Source organism: Micropterus salmoides, unplaced genomic scaffold, assembly GCF_014851395.1.
Source record: "Micropterus salmoides isolate LMB-PRFRI ecotype aquatic unplaced genomic scaffold, ASM1485139v1 Ms_hic_scaffold_18, whole genome shotgun sequence".
Classification (NCBI taxonomy): Eukaryota; Metazoa; Chordata; class Actinopteri; order Centrarchiformes; family Centrarchidae; genus Micropterus; species Micropterus salmoides.
Window position 1 is genome coordinate 17969152 of NW_024040928.1, and position 17933 is coordinate 17987084.

Genomic DNA, 17933 nt, shown 5'->3' on the forward strand with positions numbered 1-17933 from the left:
CATCTTTGTATTATCGTGTCTCAGTTATGACCATTTCAGTGTGAATGTTTTATAAATTTTTCAGCTGTTCTCAAACACACACCACTCTTTGTTAATCACACAGGTTTTTTTTTCTGAATAAAGTCTGACTAATTGTAGAGAGATAAAGTGACCTGTGGAATACGCAGAGGTGCACCTTCTCCGTGCTGGAGCTTTCACGTTTAATGAACTGACTATAAAGGACTGCTCCAGACGTTAATAATAGATTAGCACTGTCTGGGTCTTCATACCTGATAAATAGCTTCTGAACATGATGTGATGACATATTCCTGAATCAATAACGAGCACTGTGCGCTTCAGCCTTTACACATATTTCAGCCTCAGGAATATAGATCCTTCAGTGCTCCCAATCGATTTCCTGCTTCCTGTTCCATTCATTATATCCTCCTCATCGTGGTAAACTTGACCACTGATCACTCACTTTTCTCTATACAGCTGCAAACCATACTGTATTCCACACAGACATATTGATGTTGTTGCTGTATGTGTACTCCCAACAGTATGTATTGCACTGTTTCGACCCCTCCCACACACTCACTGTGTTTATGTACTGTATCTGTTTTCTGCTGTTCAAATGTCTCATAATTCATACGCTTAAATAATAGTAGGGAGTGATTTCAAACACAGCAAAAATACAGAAATCTCCCTTGTCAAATAAATAGTGTTAAAAACAATCACTCAAAGTAAGAAGCTGACATCTTACATATTTCTCTGTTACATTTGATATTCATTTAAATAATCAACACTCAAGGTTTTACAAATTTAGTTGATCTGCTTAATCAGAACTGTGTGGGTTTTGGTCAGATGTGATTGACAGTGGCAACAAGTGCATAACCTTGTTGTCGGATTCCGATTCTTATTTTGTTGATTTCCGATCGGTGCAAATAATATGTAATATTATATTATCATTATATTATTCACTTCAGAAGCATTTTTTGTTGTATTTATTTAAATTCTTATTACATCCCAAAAGCAATCAATAAATGAAATGCTCTTAAAAAAAGAAGTCTGGTATTAGTGGCTGTGGCGGGCTTCTAATAAGCTCATCCAATCATTTAGTTCAGCCCAAATGAAATGATTGTCTACCTACCTGCCTTACCTGCCTGTCTATCTACCTACCTGCCTGTGCACTTACTGCACATGGACATTGCTATGGAAGAAGGCCTCAAGAGAGGGGGTGGGATATTTTAAGATGCATACATGCATACAATTCTTGCTGTCTCGCCAACATTGCTTACTCTATCTTTAATATTCTTGACTAAATAGGCAGCAACTGGTGTTAAAGTTGGTGATGAACTGCGCAGGTGTGGTTTGATTGGAGGTGACAGTGGGGTCCTTGGCAACATAAGCTAACAACCCAGCCACTGTTGTTTGATTCTGATTCCAATTCTTATATTGCTCATTCGGATTGGTGCACAGATATGTGACATCACCCTTTAAAACAGATCACAGCCCACTTCAGCTAATGAGACGAGAACAGTCGAATACAGGGTTGTGTGAAATGACCAAAATTGTTACAACTTTGGCAGAAAACAGTATCCATGTAGGACCCTGTTGCTCGTAAAAACAAGCTGATTGAGATAATAGGTTTTCCTATTTCAATTTGAATTGAATACTCATTTTAAATTACATTTTTATTTAGATTTTCAGTTAGTCTGCATTCACTTTTATTCAAAGGCAATTTAAGGTAGGCCTGTATATTCATTCGGTGTGGGCGTTGTGCTGTTGATGAGATTGTTATGTAACGTCTCATTTCATTTGCATATCAAGGCAAATAGCTGAAATGTTTTGCAAGGAGTGAAGTGAACCAAATCAAATCCATCTGTTAAGCGAAAGGCTTGAGGTTAGGGGTTAAGATGAGTGTGAGTAAGGGGTTGGGGTGGGGGTCAAGGAATGCCTAATAAAGGTAGATAAACATACAGTAATATTTTATTCTGATATTTGACCTTGTTGATGAAAGCACAAACTTATGTCAAAATGTTGCTGCTGTTATAACTTCCTGTTGTTCTACATTTTTCATGTCAAATATGATTGTGGATCAAATCCCTCATGATCCTTTTGCCCTCATCACCATCATTCTGTAACTTAGTTACTTCTGGATAAGATAACCATCCTTAGTTACGCAGCCAATCCTCCCCTCCCTCTTCCCACCCACCTCAACCAACCATGACCCCCCCCATGGGGGTCATACAATGACTGTCATGCATATCATTATTGGTGGGGGCCCTCCTTCCCCTCTGGGGGTCCGCTCATTGACCTCCTGACAAAGGATGAAAGTGTCCCGTCCGGGGGAGGGGGCTGGCCGGGCCGACGTTGGGGTGAAGAGCCCTGCGTCCTCCTCCGGGTCGGGATAAGACCCAGCAGGGCTTTCTTCACGCTAATAGGCACGACCCCTGAACCCCACACAAAGAGCATCACTTCAGGAGCCATGGGCACTCAGTGTGGGAGAGCAAGGAGGAACCAATAGGAGCAGGCTGCAGGCTCTGGGTTCCTTTGAGAGAGTCGGACCACTGACTTTACAGAGGAAAGAAACAAGAGAGCAGGAGGGAGTGAAAAAGACCAGGAACGAAAGAAAGGAGATAAGGGGAAGATTTTGTGTTTTTGTTTAGGGGAAAGGGCTTGTTGCAAAAGTTCAAAGGGCTCCTCCTTTAGTGCAAGGGTCTTCTTTTCCTGCTTTTCTTCTCCTACTCTTTCTGGCTGTTAATGGCTGAAGGTGGAGGGATTATTGTGCCTTTCAGATGCCTGCTTAATTACTTGTTGCTGGTGTGTGTTGTAAGTGTTCATAGTGGGGTTATTATCGTATCTTCGATTGTCTGCATGTATCAATGCATCCATGTATAGGCATGCACATGCTTTATGTTTCTACATCCAACATGCTGTTATTCAAGGTGATTTTAAAGGGATAATAGACAAAAATACAGTCCCTGTGTTGTTCGAGAAAATAGATTGTCAGCCGTAATGAGACTTAAGAAATAAAGACACATTCATGACATCACAGTAAAATCGTTGAAAAAATTGTTGTTGTTGAACAGCCACAATCAATATGCAGACATACACAAGGATTTTTTCATGTCTAAACCCTCTGAATACATATGCATTTTAAAAAGAATGACTGTGATGTGAAAAGTTAATTTCAAAAAGAAAGACTGCAGCTGATGATTATTTACGTATCAGTAAGTCCTTCAATATTTTACTTCAAATTATCATTGAATCTGTAAAATGCCAGAAAATTGAGCAAAATGCCCCACACAAGTTCTCCATTCTTGTTTTGTCTGACCAACAATCCAAAACATTTTCAAATACATTCATATAAAATAGAAACAAACAGCAGATCCTTATGGTGTGTTCCATTTGACATGGAAAGTCAGAATTTGGGAGTTCCAAGTCGGAAATTTCAACGGGAACACCACTTTAAGTTGGATTTCCGACTCGGAAAGTCAGAAGAACCTCACCAACCCTGACCTCAAAATCCAAGATGGCTGCTACTGGAATCAACAGCTGTAGTAATAAACTTTTCATCTCACTTCTGTCTTATTGTGTCATACACACAGTCCTGTCCAACTTATATCTGTAGACATGTTGCTACAGTGTTCAATGCGTTGTTATCAGCTGATATTGCTAACAATGGCCAAAGGCATCAATCTTGGTTTTCAACTTAAATCTGTTGTTGTACTGGAACACCGTCAACTTGGCTGTCATTTGTAGGTCCAGCCTCCGACTTCCAAGGTAAATTGAATGCACCATTACATTTGAGAAACTGGAACCAGCATATATTTGGCATTTTTGCTTTATAAATGGGTACATCAATTATCAAAACTATTAGCAGTTAAGTTTCAGCTGAATAATTGATTAATTGTAGCTGATTCTGATTCTGAAACAATCAGATCAGATCTGATTTGATTTCAGCATTAAATGCGATAAAGAGGACCAGGTTGTTACCTGAGGAAGTTATATTGTGAACACACAGTGTGTGTACTTTACATATCCTTTTAAAAAGCAAATAAATCAGGCAAGTCAGTACAGAAAAAACATTGAAAATTATGGCTCAGGTTAGACGAAACAGTGTATACAGCTACTAGCTAGAAGGCGATAATTATACATATTGTTACACCTGGCTGCCTGGCTCCACGCTGTTGCATTGGCATATATTTAATATCAAAATATTTGCTTGTCACTGGGAAGCTCTTTTGATAAGGAGCTGTTATCAGATAGCATGTGATCATGTTGTGTTAAATAACAGGTTTGGGGTACAGTAAAGGTTTTTTGGGGGGTGGGGCGGGGATGAGAAGAGAATAGCTACAGTGGGGTCTGATGTGGGAACCAGAGGCCCCTCCTGGCCTCCTTGTTTCAGCTCTGTTGATCAGAGGGGAGGGGTGAGAGGGAGCAGAGGGGGCGGGGCACTGTACCTGCAGGGAGCTTGTGAGGGTGTGTGTGTGTGTGTGTGTCAGAGAGAGAGAGAGAGGTCCACTTTTGGTTCTGGTTTAATCCATCCACAATGCCTCTGCCTCTTCTCTCTCCCCTCCCACTCCACCTTCAGCCTTTAGTGTCCCAAACAAAGCTTTCAGCGTCTTCACACACACACACACAAACACACACACACACACACACACACACACACACACACACACACACACACACACGGAGTAAATATAGGCAGGGAGGAACAAGGGAGCAGTAAAAGAGAAAGGGAGTGAAATGGAAAGTGAAAAATTTCAAATGAAAACGGGCATTTTTTATCTGAAGCCTGCAAATGGGTTTTCTTCAGCTTAAATTGCTCTTGTTGACAGTGGCTCGGGGGTTTCCAATATCGCTGCTGCTCAATGGGACTGTTTTGGGACCAGCTATAGCAGAAAATGACATTTCCTGACAGGATGCTAAAATAACATGTCTACCTCTTTGTTTGTTTGGAACCAAACAACGGATAGAAAGAGGGTGTCACACACCTGATTGCACACCATTAATAAAGACACCGCCACTTTAACAGCACACTCTAACTCACATTTCTGCACACTGACATGCACAACTCTAGATACCTAAGTACCTAGTAAAGGTGACTCAGTATGATAGTGATGTTGGCTGATTTTTTATACTCAGTTTATAAGATCGAAATAAGATTTACCTGCAGCATATGTTTCATATGGGAACCGTATCCCTGGTGGGCTTATTTGTTTATTTAAAGCATCTCCATTAGCAGATGCCATGGCACTCAGTTAATCTTCCTGGGATCCACACTTAACATAACACTTAACACATAACACACATTAAATTGCATTAATGTATATTAAAATGACCTGATATTGTTGTGTAAAATGATATTGTTTTAATTATATTAAATTATTATATAAATGACACAGATATCGATATATCTCTTCATATTCTTTTTGAATGATCATTTCTTTTTCTATCAGAAGCATGTTAAGCGGTAAACTATTCCTGTAATAGTCCTGTAAATGATTCTGTAAATTCTTTTCAACAAGTTAGTCCTTCAGCTGGGTACCACAATATGACCATCACCAGCAAATCTGGTGTTATGGTTATGTGTGTTCTTGCAGTAAACTATTTGTTTGAATAAGAATGTTGGCATCTTTGAGTTAATGGTGCAGCTGAAATATGTGGCCATACTCAAGGAAATCCTTTGCTCCGTGGTGAGCCACGAGAGGCTGGAGTGCAACTTTTCGTGTTCTAATAGTTCTAATAGAGCAACCCAGAACAAGTCTGGCAGCCCAGTTTTGTGCAACTTGTAATTTTGATTATCTACACAGGCTCTCACCTGTGGAGATAATCTTTATCATTTCTGTAATTAATTGCCTTAATGGAGGCTCTGAAATTCTGCCTCAGGTAATTAGCTGCAGGTAGAGACACTGCTGTTGTTGCTGCTGCTAAGTGCTACCGCTAATTTCCTCTCAGCTGTTGCATACATTTTTGGTCTTTGATTTTCAAAGATGCTGTGAGAGAGAAAGAGATATTAAGAGGTCATTTCTAAAACAGTATTTCTGAGTTGATTAGTGCTCCTCGTGTCTTATGGTAGTTTGGTTCTCATGTAAAAAACTTAAGCTGCAACAGGAAAGTGTATGACAATGTGAGAAAATCAACATGCATATTGGTACTCATGTTTTATTTTGTTTGTTTAAACACGATCCACAAACAGTTTTGGTTGGCAGAAATATGAAACATGTATTTCTTGAGCACCTTTGTTGCCTCTTTTATCAACTTGTGCCCTAAACACACCTTTTAGACGTTTTTCAACATTTGTGAACAACCTGTACCAACTTCTGCCTTCTCTTCAATACCTGCATTATTTGACACCAAATATGTGGATCCACATCTATAGTGTATCCAATGTATGAAAGCAAAACTTTTTCTGACAGTGAAGTAACTATTTCTGGTCCACCTTTTCAACATAACACCATAATGACTTGTGTGCAGAATATGTGTCTTTTCTCCATATTTTTAAAAAAGAAGGTCTCTGAAACCCAAAACAGATATACTAACAGTCTTCAAATGCCAAATTTTACATGTCCCAGCCTCCCCTTGAGATACTGGACACCACACACTCACACTCTCTCACACACACACATACACCAACATGGCCTGGAAGAGTGTTATGTCAAGTACCTCCCATCATGCTTTGTTCCTGTGTAGTGAAGTGAGTGAAGCGAATGGCAATTCTTCATTCTCACCCTCCCCTCCCACCCCAACTTTCATCCTTCTCCTCCCTCCTTTTCCTTCTCACCCCATCCTCCCTCTCCCCACTGTGGAGCTGCACTAATCCGTATTGAGGAAGCCCCCCCAACCCAATAGTTTCCTCCCCCATTCCTTCCTCTCCACCGTAACAGCCACCCCATTTCTCTTTTTTACTTCTGTCAGTTTTCACTCTTGTTCACTCCCACCATTCAACTCCTGTGCGCCTTATTTCCTCCATATTTCAAAAATTCAAGCTGCCGACTGGTGATTCTTTTCTCTCGCCGCCTGAGAATCGGGGAGAGACTTGCGGCTTAGCACTCACATCCTCCCTTCCGCCCCTCCTTTCTCCAACCTTCCTGCATCGCTATCCACTGTACCGATCAATCAATCTCCATTTCTTACATTCCATCTCGCCTCTCCAGCATCCTATCGTGGACCAGAAACAAAGCAGACTCCCATTATCCCCCCTCCAACACACCCACCCACCTACCCTTCAGCTTCCGACTGGGCCTGGCTGGTTAATCTTCCCGAGGCGTTCAGTGTCTAACCGACCCCCACCCCCCCCGATGCCAATAGACAAAGAGAGGGCTCCCTAATTCTCCCTTTCTCTCCTTTACCGTCACCCCTTCACCGCACCCCCCACTTACATTCTCCATCCACAGGGCCCCAGAACCAGCGGAAAGGCTTTGAAGAGGGGGAACACCCCCTCCCAGCCTCTGCCTTCCATACCTCTGGTACCCCCACACTCGTCAAAAAAAAAAAACAACAACCCTGCACCGCCAAGGCTGTCAGGGTGGCCTTTCCTCCACCCCGCCCCCTCCCCCCTTTGTGGGGTCCTATGTACCCCGCTTTATATACCCCAGAACCTTAGCATCTACACTTCCCCCCCATCCAGCTCATGAAAGACCGACCTGCTCAAGAATGTTGCTTTTAGCTCCTTCCTTTTCTCATTGAGCGGGTGATTGGTGATGTGCCCGGTTTTGTTGCCCGTATCAATGGTGCCACTTGATGACAATTTGGCGGGCGAGACGGCCATTTTTAATCAGACGTTAATTTATTGCGCTGCACCCTTCTTGGTGTGACTTTGGTTAAAGGAATGAGTAGGGTGTTGTGTAGCTTTTTGTTCCTTGTTTTGTTGGGGAGTGTGGCTAACATTAATAGCGTGTAGCTATAGTACCTCTTTACAGAGGCCTCCAGTGGCACTGAGCCTCGGCTGGAGGACGAGTCCCTGCATTTTGTAAAAGATCTAAACATATCCGAGGACAACCCGAGACAAGTATAATAGATGTACAAAATGTACTCACAGAACAGGCTCATACATTAGTATTAGAAAAAGTGTTCACACTAGTGTTTTTGGGTAATTTTCATAAAGATGTCAAATATTTTCTTCCTTTTCTTGGGTTCTACAAAAACAGCCACAGCCAACATTTGGTAAGTAGGTGGACAGGCACATCACAATTAATGCGCCAGGATACTCTGAGACAAGTGCTAGTTGGACAGTCCAATAAAAATACATAACACATACTGAAATATACACAATTCGCCACATACCTGTCCTACATCGGAATTAGGGGGGCTGCCTTAGACAATTTCTGCACATTTCTAAACAACAAGCACGGCCACTTCATGCAGCGATTGGCCAGATGTGCTGAGTTGAAAAAGTAAGCAAGTTTTGAACTTCTCTCTCAAGGTTCTCATTCTTTATACATCTAATTCTGTCCCTTTTTGTGGGAACAAATAAGTCTAAAAATGTGTGCCCTGCCCTCGAGTATAGCTGATAGGAACAACTATAAACACTTGCCTTATCATACATGTCAAACAAAGTAATTCTATTAATTCTACTAATTCTATTTAGGCAAAACCTGGCCTTAAGACAACTAAACAACAATCTTCCTTAAAAATGGTGGTCAGTATTCTCAAAACAAACAAGTTTGTAGGATATCTGACCATGTCTGAAGGCAAAAACATTTATAGCAGGGCTGGGTTACTAGCCTGATGTCAAAGAGAGGAGCAAAATTTGTTGAATTTGTGCATACAGAAGTGGGCACAGACATTCTTGTCTTCACATGAAAATTGTGACAGAAATACATAGTTGGATGAAGAGTTAAAAAAGTGGACTTGGAGAGAAAAGAAATCCTGCCTGTCGTCTCATCTCGACACACCTGACCAGTCACAATTGTTGGATTTTCAATTTTTTTTAAAGTTTGAAAAAAATCTATTGCAGTCCCCCCAGTGCCAGCATCAAGAAGGTGCACGACGAAGGGGTTTCAGTTGCAGTTCAATGATCTGAAAAGCACTTCATTTGAAGCCTTTAGTGTGGATGGAAGGCTCAGTCAATTGCGTGGCTTATTGTGGACATGGTCTGACATGACCAAGATCACCATGGTCCTGGTGTTTTCATAAAAGTGAGTTCAGGAAATTGTTGAGGCTTGTTTAGCAGGTACCATGTAGGATCGCTGTCTGGGTGTCAGGCTTCAATGCTCTGCCAAAGAAGAATGCTGGGCGCCTGATACCTGGTCTCACCATATAAATTCACCACCCTTGATTTATAGTAAACCAGCAACTACAAACCCAAGCTTTAACCATGACCAAAGATCATTGCTGGTCCTTTCTGTCTCATTCCTTCGCTTTATGCATGCAGCTTTGTCTAACATGTACAAAATCTTTTTTTTTTCCAAACCATCCTTTGTCAGCCTGTAGCGCTTTCTCTCTTTCCCTTTGGTATCCTGCTTTTATAGATGCTAGTGGCAATCTTTTCAAGTGCAGTCTTCTACCACATTCTAAAACCCATTACCAGTCAAAGTGGAAGGTGGGGGGAAAGCAGAATTACTATGTCTGTGGGTGGATACCTGGGTGAATGGCATGTGCACAGCTGGAAAAAAGATCCTACTTCAAACAGTAGTATGAATCAGAGAGGTATCACTAACACCACCCACTCAAAAGCAATAAAACAAGTGCAGGGACGGGTTGTGTGTGTGTGTGTGTGTGTGTGTGCTTGTGCGTGTGTGCGTGCGTGTGTGCGTGCGTGCGTGCGTGCGTGCGTGAGTGAGTCTTAGAAGTGAATGGAAGAAGACGTTAACCAAAGGGGAAAGTTTGTAGAATATGAACAGAGCAGATTGTAACCTCTGTTTTCATGGTTTTAATGAATGAATTTGGGCATTGTCCTGAATTAAAAATTAAACAGCAATGGATTACTTCTCAGTTCTGCGGCACCTCTGATTGCGTTGGGTGTGCTGAACCTCGCAGCAATTGTGCCAGTTATGTAATGGGCGTGCTTCCAAGTCCAGCTGAGGTATGTATAGAGGATTTACATAGATTGGGGTGCATGCTCCAAGAGGTTTCGGGGCCCCCAGTCAAATAAGACAAAAACGTGTGCAGGATATGAAGTCAGGACTTGAAAATACCACTATTGTGAGTAATACGGGCCTCGGGCTATTACTGGATACAAACAGGAGGTGTGTGAAACCTTTTCATTAGATTCCCTGAAACACGTGTGATTATGTCAAGGCTGTATAAGTACCATCCAATACTGATAAAGAGTCAAACAGCTGCCGCTGCATCTACATCCAGATTTCATTTACTGTAAATGCCTGCAACTTACAAAAAGCAATAATACTCATAGTACTTCAAAAGATCTTCACTGCACCGACTTTCTTTTGTTCCTGCGGTGTCTTATCACAATAGGCTCCAATGGAGCAGTGCAGGAAGATCAGGTTTTAATATAACTTTTACAGCTTATTATCTGGATAATTGTAAAGAAAGTGAAAGAGAGTGTGTTTCCAGGGCTCTGTGTATGAGATAAAGAGTGTAATAGAGTGAGAGAAAGGGAGGGAAAAGAGCAGTACAATTCAAAAAGAGTGTGATACCTGTGTGCGTGTGTGTGTGTGTGAAAGAGTGATCAGGTCAGTTAGAAAATTCAGGAAGCTTAACGGTCTGATCCATATGAACTCACTGACTAGTTGTTTGGATTTATATTATAAGATAACTTTTGGCTTGTTTTGTCTGATAATCATGGAAGGAAAACTTTATTTTCAAGAACAAAACGTTGAATAGATTGAAACCGAGACTTGACAACTCAGACAACAAACAGAAGACACGAGAAAAATGCTGTAAATGTGGGCAATAGACGCTGATACACAAACATGGAGTCAGTGGTTCACTTATATAAAACTGTTTGAGTGATGTTATAACTTGTTTTGACGGCACACTGAACCACAGCCCTCCAGAACAGACGCACACAAAAACCTAGCCGACTGCTTGAAGGCCAGCTAGTAAAACAGTCACACAGTCCTGTACACCCAAGAAGATGTAATTCGACATTGTGTGGAGGTAAATAATAGGACAGAGTGCATCAAAATATCACCCCAAGCTCAAAGAGTTCTCCTTTATCCTCCAGCCCTGCTGTGCTGTAATTACAGACCCATAAATTGTTGTTTATTGCCTTTTATCTCTTTGAAATTAGCTGCAGGCTTTTGGAGACATTCAGTACTCACATTATTGTGTGTTTATAAGCACGGGCCGCAATAAGCAAATCAGATGTGACCTGGAGGGTCTAAAGATTGACAAATTGGTGGCTTTTATGTAGCCTGGACTTCAACATGTTTGCACTTTTGATTGTGTTGCTTAATGATCGTGTTCTTATTGAAAACCAAATACGGTTCTTGCTGGTTGTTTTGAGGAACAAAGAGATGGAGGAACTCAGCTGCCAATCTGACTCCTGAAGGATGCCCCCGCTCTGTAGCTGCATCCTGGATATGGATTACATAACGCTAATGTTCATGTATTGTTGTGTGTGTTTTTCTTCTAACCAATATTGCTTTATTATTTTTTTTAAAGCTCTATTTTGTTGGAGGAATGGCAGGGCAGTGGGTTGGGTCAGTGGTTAGTCCACTTAGGCTTGTGTGGGTTTCCTCAAGGTGTTTGATTTTGCTCCCACAGTTCACAGACAGGAAGGTAAACTGACAACTCTAGGGTGTTTCTGTCCTTTTATCCAATGTGTGCCGGGATCAATTCTGATCCTGAACAGGAAAAAGCGAATGTATGTAATGGGTGGATTGAGTACTAGACGGGCAAATAACAGAACTGCATTTGAGCACTTTTTCCTCCAGCTAATTCTTTAGAAATTGTTAGTACATTCAGACAACTGTGGAGCATCTCCTATAACCTGACCAATCTGTTTTCAATTTGCCTGTAAAGTTTGACTGCTTTTCAAAGCACCATCCTATACTCTAGCTTTAATCAGGGTTGTCAGAGCACATTTTCCATATCCTTGAACCATGCAAATTAACGTTTTCCTTAGTGCTATTAGCCTAGAGGGGGGCTGTCCCCATTAATAAAACACTTATTATAATTTGTCTATACCTTCATTCTCTGATTTCACCAACGCTCTTTCATATTTCTCTGCAATTCGTTACAGCTTATATCCCTGTGAGGCATATTGGACGCTCATAAAACATAATTTTAGGGCTAATATAAACCTGTTATGTACATAAAATCAGCATTTAATGGCTACCCACATCTAATCTGTAGCGTTGGCTTTGAAAAGGGGAATAATTTCAGGCTTTGAGGATGATAAATAGTGATGGAGAGCGCTGTATGGAGAGGCAAGCATGCGCTTCCCATATCAATCAAGGCCTATGGATAGCGAGGCTAGTTAGCGGCTCTTGATTGTTTTGAGGCCCTTGGCTGGGGTTCCAGTGTATCCCCGAGGCCTGTCCCTTTTGGTTGGCCCAGTGGGGGGCGAGGTGGAGCCTCAGCAGCCCCAAATCCAGCCCACGTTCATGCGTCCGTTCGGATCCATCACTGCAGGGCGTAGTGGTGGGGCAAGGGCCAGCCTTTGTCCAGCACCACATTCTTTGGCCCATTGTGCACAGACCACAACCATTTAGGGATTTTAAAGGCTCGTTTGCACAATTCCTTTTGTCAGTGACCCTCGGCACAGAAAAGCAGGAGAGCAGCGTAGGGGGGAGGGGCCAATGCTTTTTCAACATAAAAAGGAGAAATGATGGAAAAAGGAAAGAGGAATAAAAGAGAGGGTGAAAATGAGGTCTGTTGTTGATGATCTTTTTTAATTACATGGAGTGGCAGTAAAGCGTATCAGGGCCCGTGGCACAATACATATGCTCCACATCCCTGTCCTTTAAGCTCCGTGTCCCACCACGTCTTCATGAAAGTTTTGGATCTTTTCCTTGGGCAAACAGGCAGGCATACTTTTCTCATGGCACCGTGGCACATGTCGTAATGGGAATGCAGATACCGGCTCAGACACATCACATGTTCTCATAGAGTAAAACAAATGCTAAGCATAACAAGATATGACGCATCGCCTCCAGGCTGCCCGTAAGAAAACAGCTTCTTATCAGAATATTTTCCCTTTTCTCTGCATTCCTGTGAAAAGGGCAGAGCTGCGAGGGTCCTTGGTTAGAGAGCGTGTTTTGACTGTGATAAATGGGATGAATGTGATGTGTGTGCGTTCAGTTGCATAACCCAGATCTTCCTTCCATCCTTAATGACATCATATTGTATAGCCAGGGTGCATAGATGTCTGATTTAAAAGAGAGCCAGTGAAGTCTGTGACTCTGTGAAGTTAAACATTGAATTGATTACATTTGTAGATATGGATCAAGCATCATTCTTCTCCACAGAACATTTTAGTGTCTAACTCAACCTCCCAAGAGTAATTATAAGGGACAATCACAGGATTTGAAATATGCCTTAATGTAATATGTAACAACGAGTTGATTGACAATACTCATGACATTAAGGCTTGTTTGGAGAATAATTATTGTACTGTATCAAAAAGTGGCTCCATCCCACATTAGATCCTATCTGGGCACATTAAAAGTATTTGTAGTCCCCTCGGAGATTTCACACAATAAACATTTCTTTGCCATTAAAAACTGTCTTGTGTATTAACATGCGTGTGAAGAGTCTTAACAAAGAACAGTTAAAAGTAATTGTCAAATATCTGACAAATCACTCAGAGGTCATGAAAATGGTTTCTTTCCAATGTAGACTATTAATGACGCATTTACTCATTAATCATGACACATTGCTGTCTTCTACATACTACATAGATTCTATATAAGCTGCATTTAATATCAGAATGCACTTTGCCTAAAAGGAAAAACAAGTCTGACATTAATTAATTAATTGATTTAATATCTGATCAGATAATAAGTAAACAAACCTAAGAATCTGAGTATTTGATGCCAACTTTTCAATACTTGACACTTTCATACTTGATAATCCAGGAACGTTTCAGCCACTACTCAACAAGTATTAGGATTTGATGCCCAATCCTACTTACAACAAACTCTAACTTAAAGCCAAATACTTGATCCCTGTCTACAAAGGTTAAGATAATGTGTGTTGACAGCTCGCAACCCCCTTGTTCATTTACCCATCTAACAATATGAACACTCTCCCATGCATATGGTGACGGAGCAATGTCTTAACACACCCACCTGGTTTATTCATTGATTTGTAATCAGCTGACTGAATAACCAGATGGATACATTTAGACCATGTGAAGGAGGATTTGTGTTTCTCTGTGTGAGTCTGTTTATGTGTGTGTGTGTGTGTGTGTGTGTGTTGTTGTTGTTTAGTGTTGGCCTTTACGTTGCACACGAATAGCCAGCCTCAGGGGGGAGTGGATCGCAACACGCTAATCTCTAATGCTGTGGAGGATAGTTAAAGACTCTCAGTCCTTTAAAGCACATTGTTATCGTCCTGATTGGGTTTAGCACTCGAGCAGAAACCAGTGCATTCCTTTCTATTGTGTTTCATTCACCGGAAAAGCTGGAGTGAAACAAAAGGCACCGAGCATCCCAATCTGGCCCTATTGTCGCTCATACAGTGACCAGCGGAGTCTGTTAGAAAGTTTTATTGACTGACTTAACTCTTGACTGCAAGGAATCTCAGGAATCACTTACTATTTATTTTTATTCAAGAGGCCTTTTTTTCAGATTAGATTTCTGGATCCTCTTTGGGGAAACAGGGAGACAATGAGTGAGGGTCATGACTTCAGGCTGAAGAGGTCAAAGTTGAAATGACGTGCAAGGTGGTGATGAAGCAAGTGGAAAAACAAAAGCGTTGCTATGGAGCAAGCAAAATGGTATCCGAGTTAAGACCAAGCTTTTGAGAAAAGCTTTAAAGGTATTCTTAGCAGAAACTCGCATGGTACAAATTTGACAGAAGATTATTCAAGTTGTTTGAATCGACATGTCTAGACAAATGTGAGTGGATTTTTTCCCTACATCTATAAGGGACATGAGTTTCGTTCTTTGATCTGTTGTGTTTCTTCTACCACTTGGACTGTTAATTCATCTTGCCAAGTTTGTAAATATGTTCTGAGCTGCTAACTTGCACGGGCGTGTTCTTGTGTGAGTCAAAGGATGGTATGCGAAGAGAAGAGGAGCTCAAAGCTGAGTCCGGGCGTTGACTGATCCAGTCTTTGAATGTGACTGAATTCAGACGCGCACAAAAAAAACAGGGGTCAAGTGTGTCAGCATGCAAAGTCCTGTGTGAGGAGATGCACCCCACACTGAAGCATGCACACACATTTTTACAAGGTGGAATGGCTGCACAGTGGTACTGCCTATAAAGAGTAGACAACCTCAATTTTTTGTTGGCAAACCACCTGACTCTGCTACCACTTCAATATACATCCTTTCTCAGCTGTTCCTCTCCTTGTTCTCCTATCTCTATGTTTTTTATTATTCTATGGAGCTGCCCCTTCCAGCAGCAACCCACAGGAAGCCATTCACTTCCTAATTATCTGCACATCAAACAGGGGTCGCCACAGAGACGCAGACCATAAATTCAGCCCCCCTCTCCTCCACTGTGGTGCTATGGCGCAGCAACAGCTGCCTCTAATTGGGGCTGTAGGTTCAAACTGCTAACATATGACTTCCCTCTCATTCAGTCACACACTGTCTTACTCTACCAAGGCCGCAGCGCACACGGACCAGGTCACCAGCATAGAGAGGGATGAGGTTTCAGATAAAGAGAGACAGAGAGAGAGCAGAGAAGGAGAAATACACCCGTTGATTGCACAGGAAGTTTGGTGTGGTTTCGGGATGGGCTCTGAAGTGGTCCGGTGTGGCACACTCTCACCGCACAGACCCTCGGGTCAACAGGAGCTCACCCAGATTGACAAAGAGAAAGAGAGGGATGTAGAGAAAAAAGAGTGACAGGCTGTGATAACAAAGACGGCCGCAGTGCGGTTTCGTGATGGCTCTTGGGGTGAAAACCGTTGAGTTATCAGATCCGGCTGGGCCAGATGTTGGATCGCTATATTCAAAAACCTCTTTTATACTTGTGTAACAGTTCAACCATCCGTTACTGAAATGTGAAGCACTACTATCTCTTTCTCGATATTTAAAAAAGTATGTTTTCTTTTCCCCCCTGATAATTCTTGCCTTCCTCTAATAGCAGGTCAAAGGTCAGGCTCAGTTACAGGTTTCTTCTGGTCAAAGACACTTTAGTAGATACATGCATAGATATATGGTCAAATTGATCGTCATGTTTTAAACCACTGAGAGATGGTGATCTATTTCCATTACTTGACCAACGGAGAGGTATCAGAAGAGGATTCCATAGCCCATAGTGCTGAAGAGGCTTTAGTACCTGCCACTGCCATGTAAATTGGACCCTTAGAAAGTGAACAAGCCTGCCTATTGTCTCTAATGGCCTCTTGTTCGAAAAGCCGCCTACAGTGTCAATTTGAGTTTGTATGGACGCTCCAGGGTACATGCATATGCACTTCCTAGCTTCCCCTAAGTTTACTGCATTCAGCAGGAAACACAATTAGCCCAATCAAAGTGAAAGGAGGGGGTTGGTGGTGGTGGGGGGCTGCGTTTTATGAACATGGGTGGTGAAACGGCAGCATTGTGACGACAGAGGATACGGGCGGCAGCTTTTTGATGTAGAGGAGTCTTTAGCATGCATCTGACTCTTGTTAAAGTGGACCGACGTACAATTAAAGATATATGGCCCAGGACAACCGTGTGATTTGGATACATTAGCGGATTACATTTTCAAGGGAGTTGTTTAAAGGATGGCCTGTAAATACAATTCAGCACTAATGTGTGCTCTCGTGTATGCAGTGAATTAGGCCTTGTTTAAAAGCACCATTTTTAAAAGCATGTTAATGGAAGTCTATTAAAAAAAGGATGTTAGAAAGATTAATTATGGGTCCACAAACTGCTGTGTGTGCAGATCTTCATTACAGAAATAAAGTGATAATCCCAGATCAGATGCTAACTCTCTTATTTATCTTTTTTTTTATCTGTCTTATAACCCTCCTCCCCTATATCTTAATATGCTTTTACATATGGAGCCTCTACTGCCTTTTATGACATTTTCAAGGGTTCTTGTATAAATATGGAACATTCAGCAATTCAGCTGCATGCTCAAGGCATAAAACATTACTGCTTAAGTATTCGCTGGTATATTTTGTGAACAAGTGTCTCATCACTGCTATGGGATGTGGGACATGGAATGCATGTGTGAAAAGGTCTTAAGAGTCTAGTCTGCATTTCTGCTGATCTAAGGCCATGTCTTCGCTAATGTGGATAAAGCTGGAAAAAATAGAGAAACACTTGCATGAGGTAAAAATTACTAATGTGTCTTTTTGTTAACCTGCAGTGATCAACTGTTCTTCAAGTAAAGAACACACCAGCTCAAGGGGAAAGTAAAGAAACCACTTTCATCCACATCTACTGGAGGACATTTATTTTTTCATCCTCACACAGCTCCCAGGTGCCCCATGTGCCCTCCCTTCCCTTCCTCAGGTCCGAATCAAAGGCTGATACTCTAAATGCGATGAATGACATTGATCTTAAACTGCTATGGGAAGGGCCAGGATGTTCTGCTTCTAGTTTCTGGCAACATAATATGTTAGCATGATAGCATCACCAAACTTTTTTTATTTCCCTACATAAATCATGTTCACCTTAAAGGCAGGGTAGGTAAGTTTGAGAAACTAGCAAGAAACGGCTGGATTTTTGAAAGTATCCAACAGAGAAACTCCCACCCCCTCCCTTCTGGGCTCCTTCTAAAGCCACGCCCCCAAAACATGTGAACGTGCGTTGCCGACATCTAACTTTTTCATTATGAAAATAAACAACTAACCCGGCTGTTAGTGCTCACTGTCTAGCTAGCATGTTAATATTGGATAGGTTTAAAAAGACCGAGTTTTAATCAGT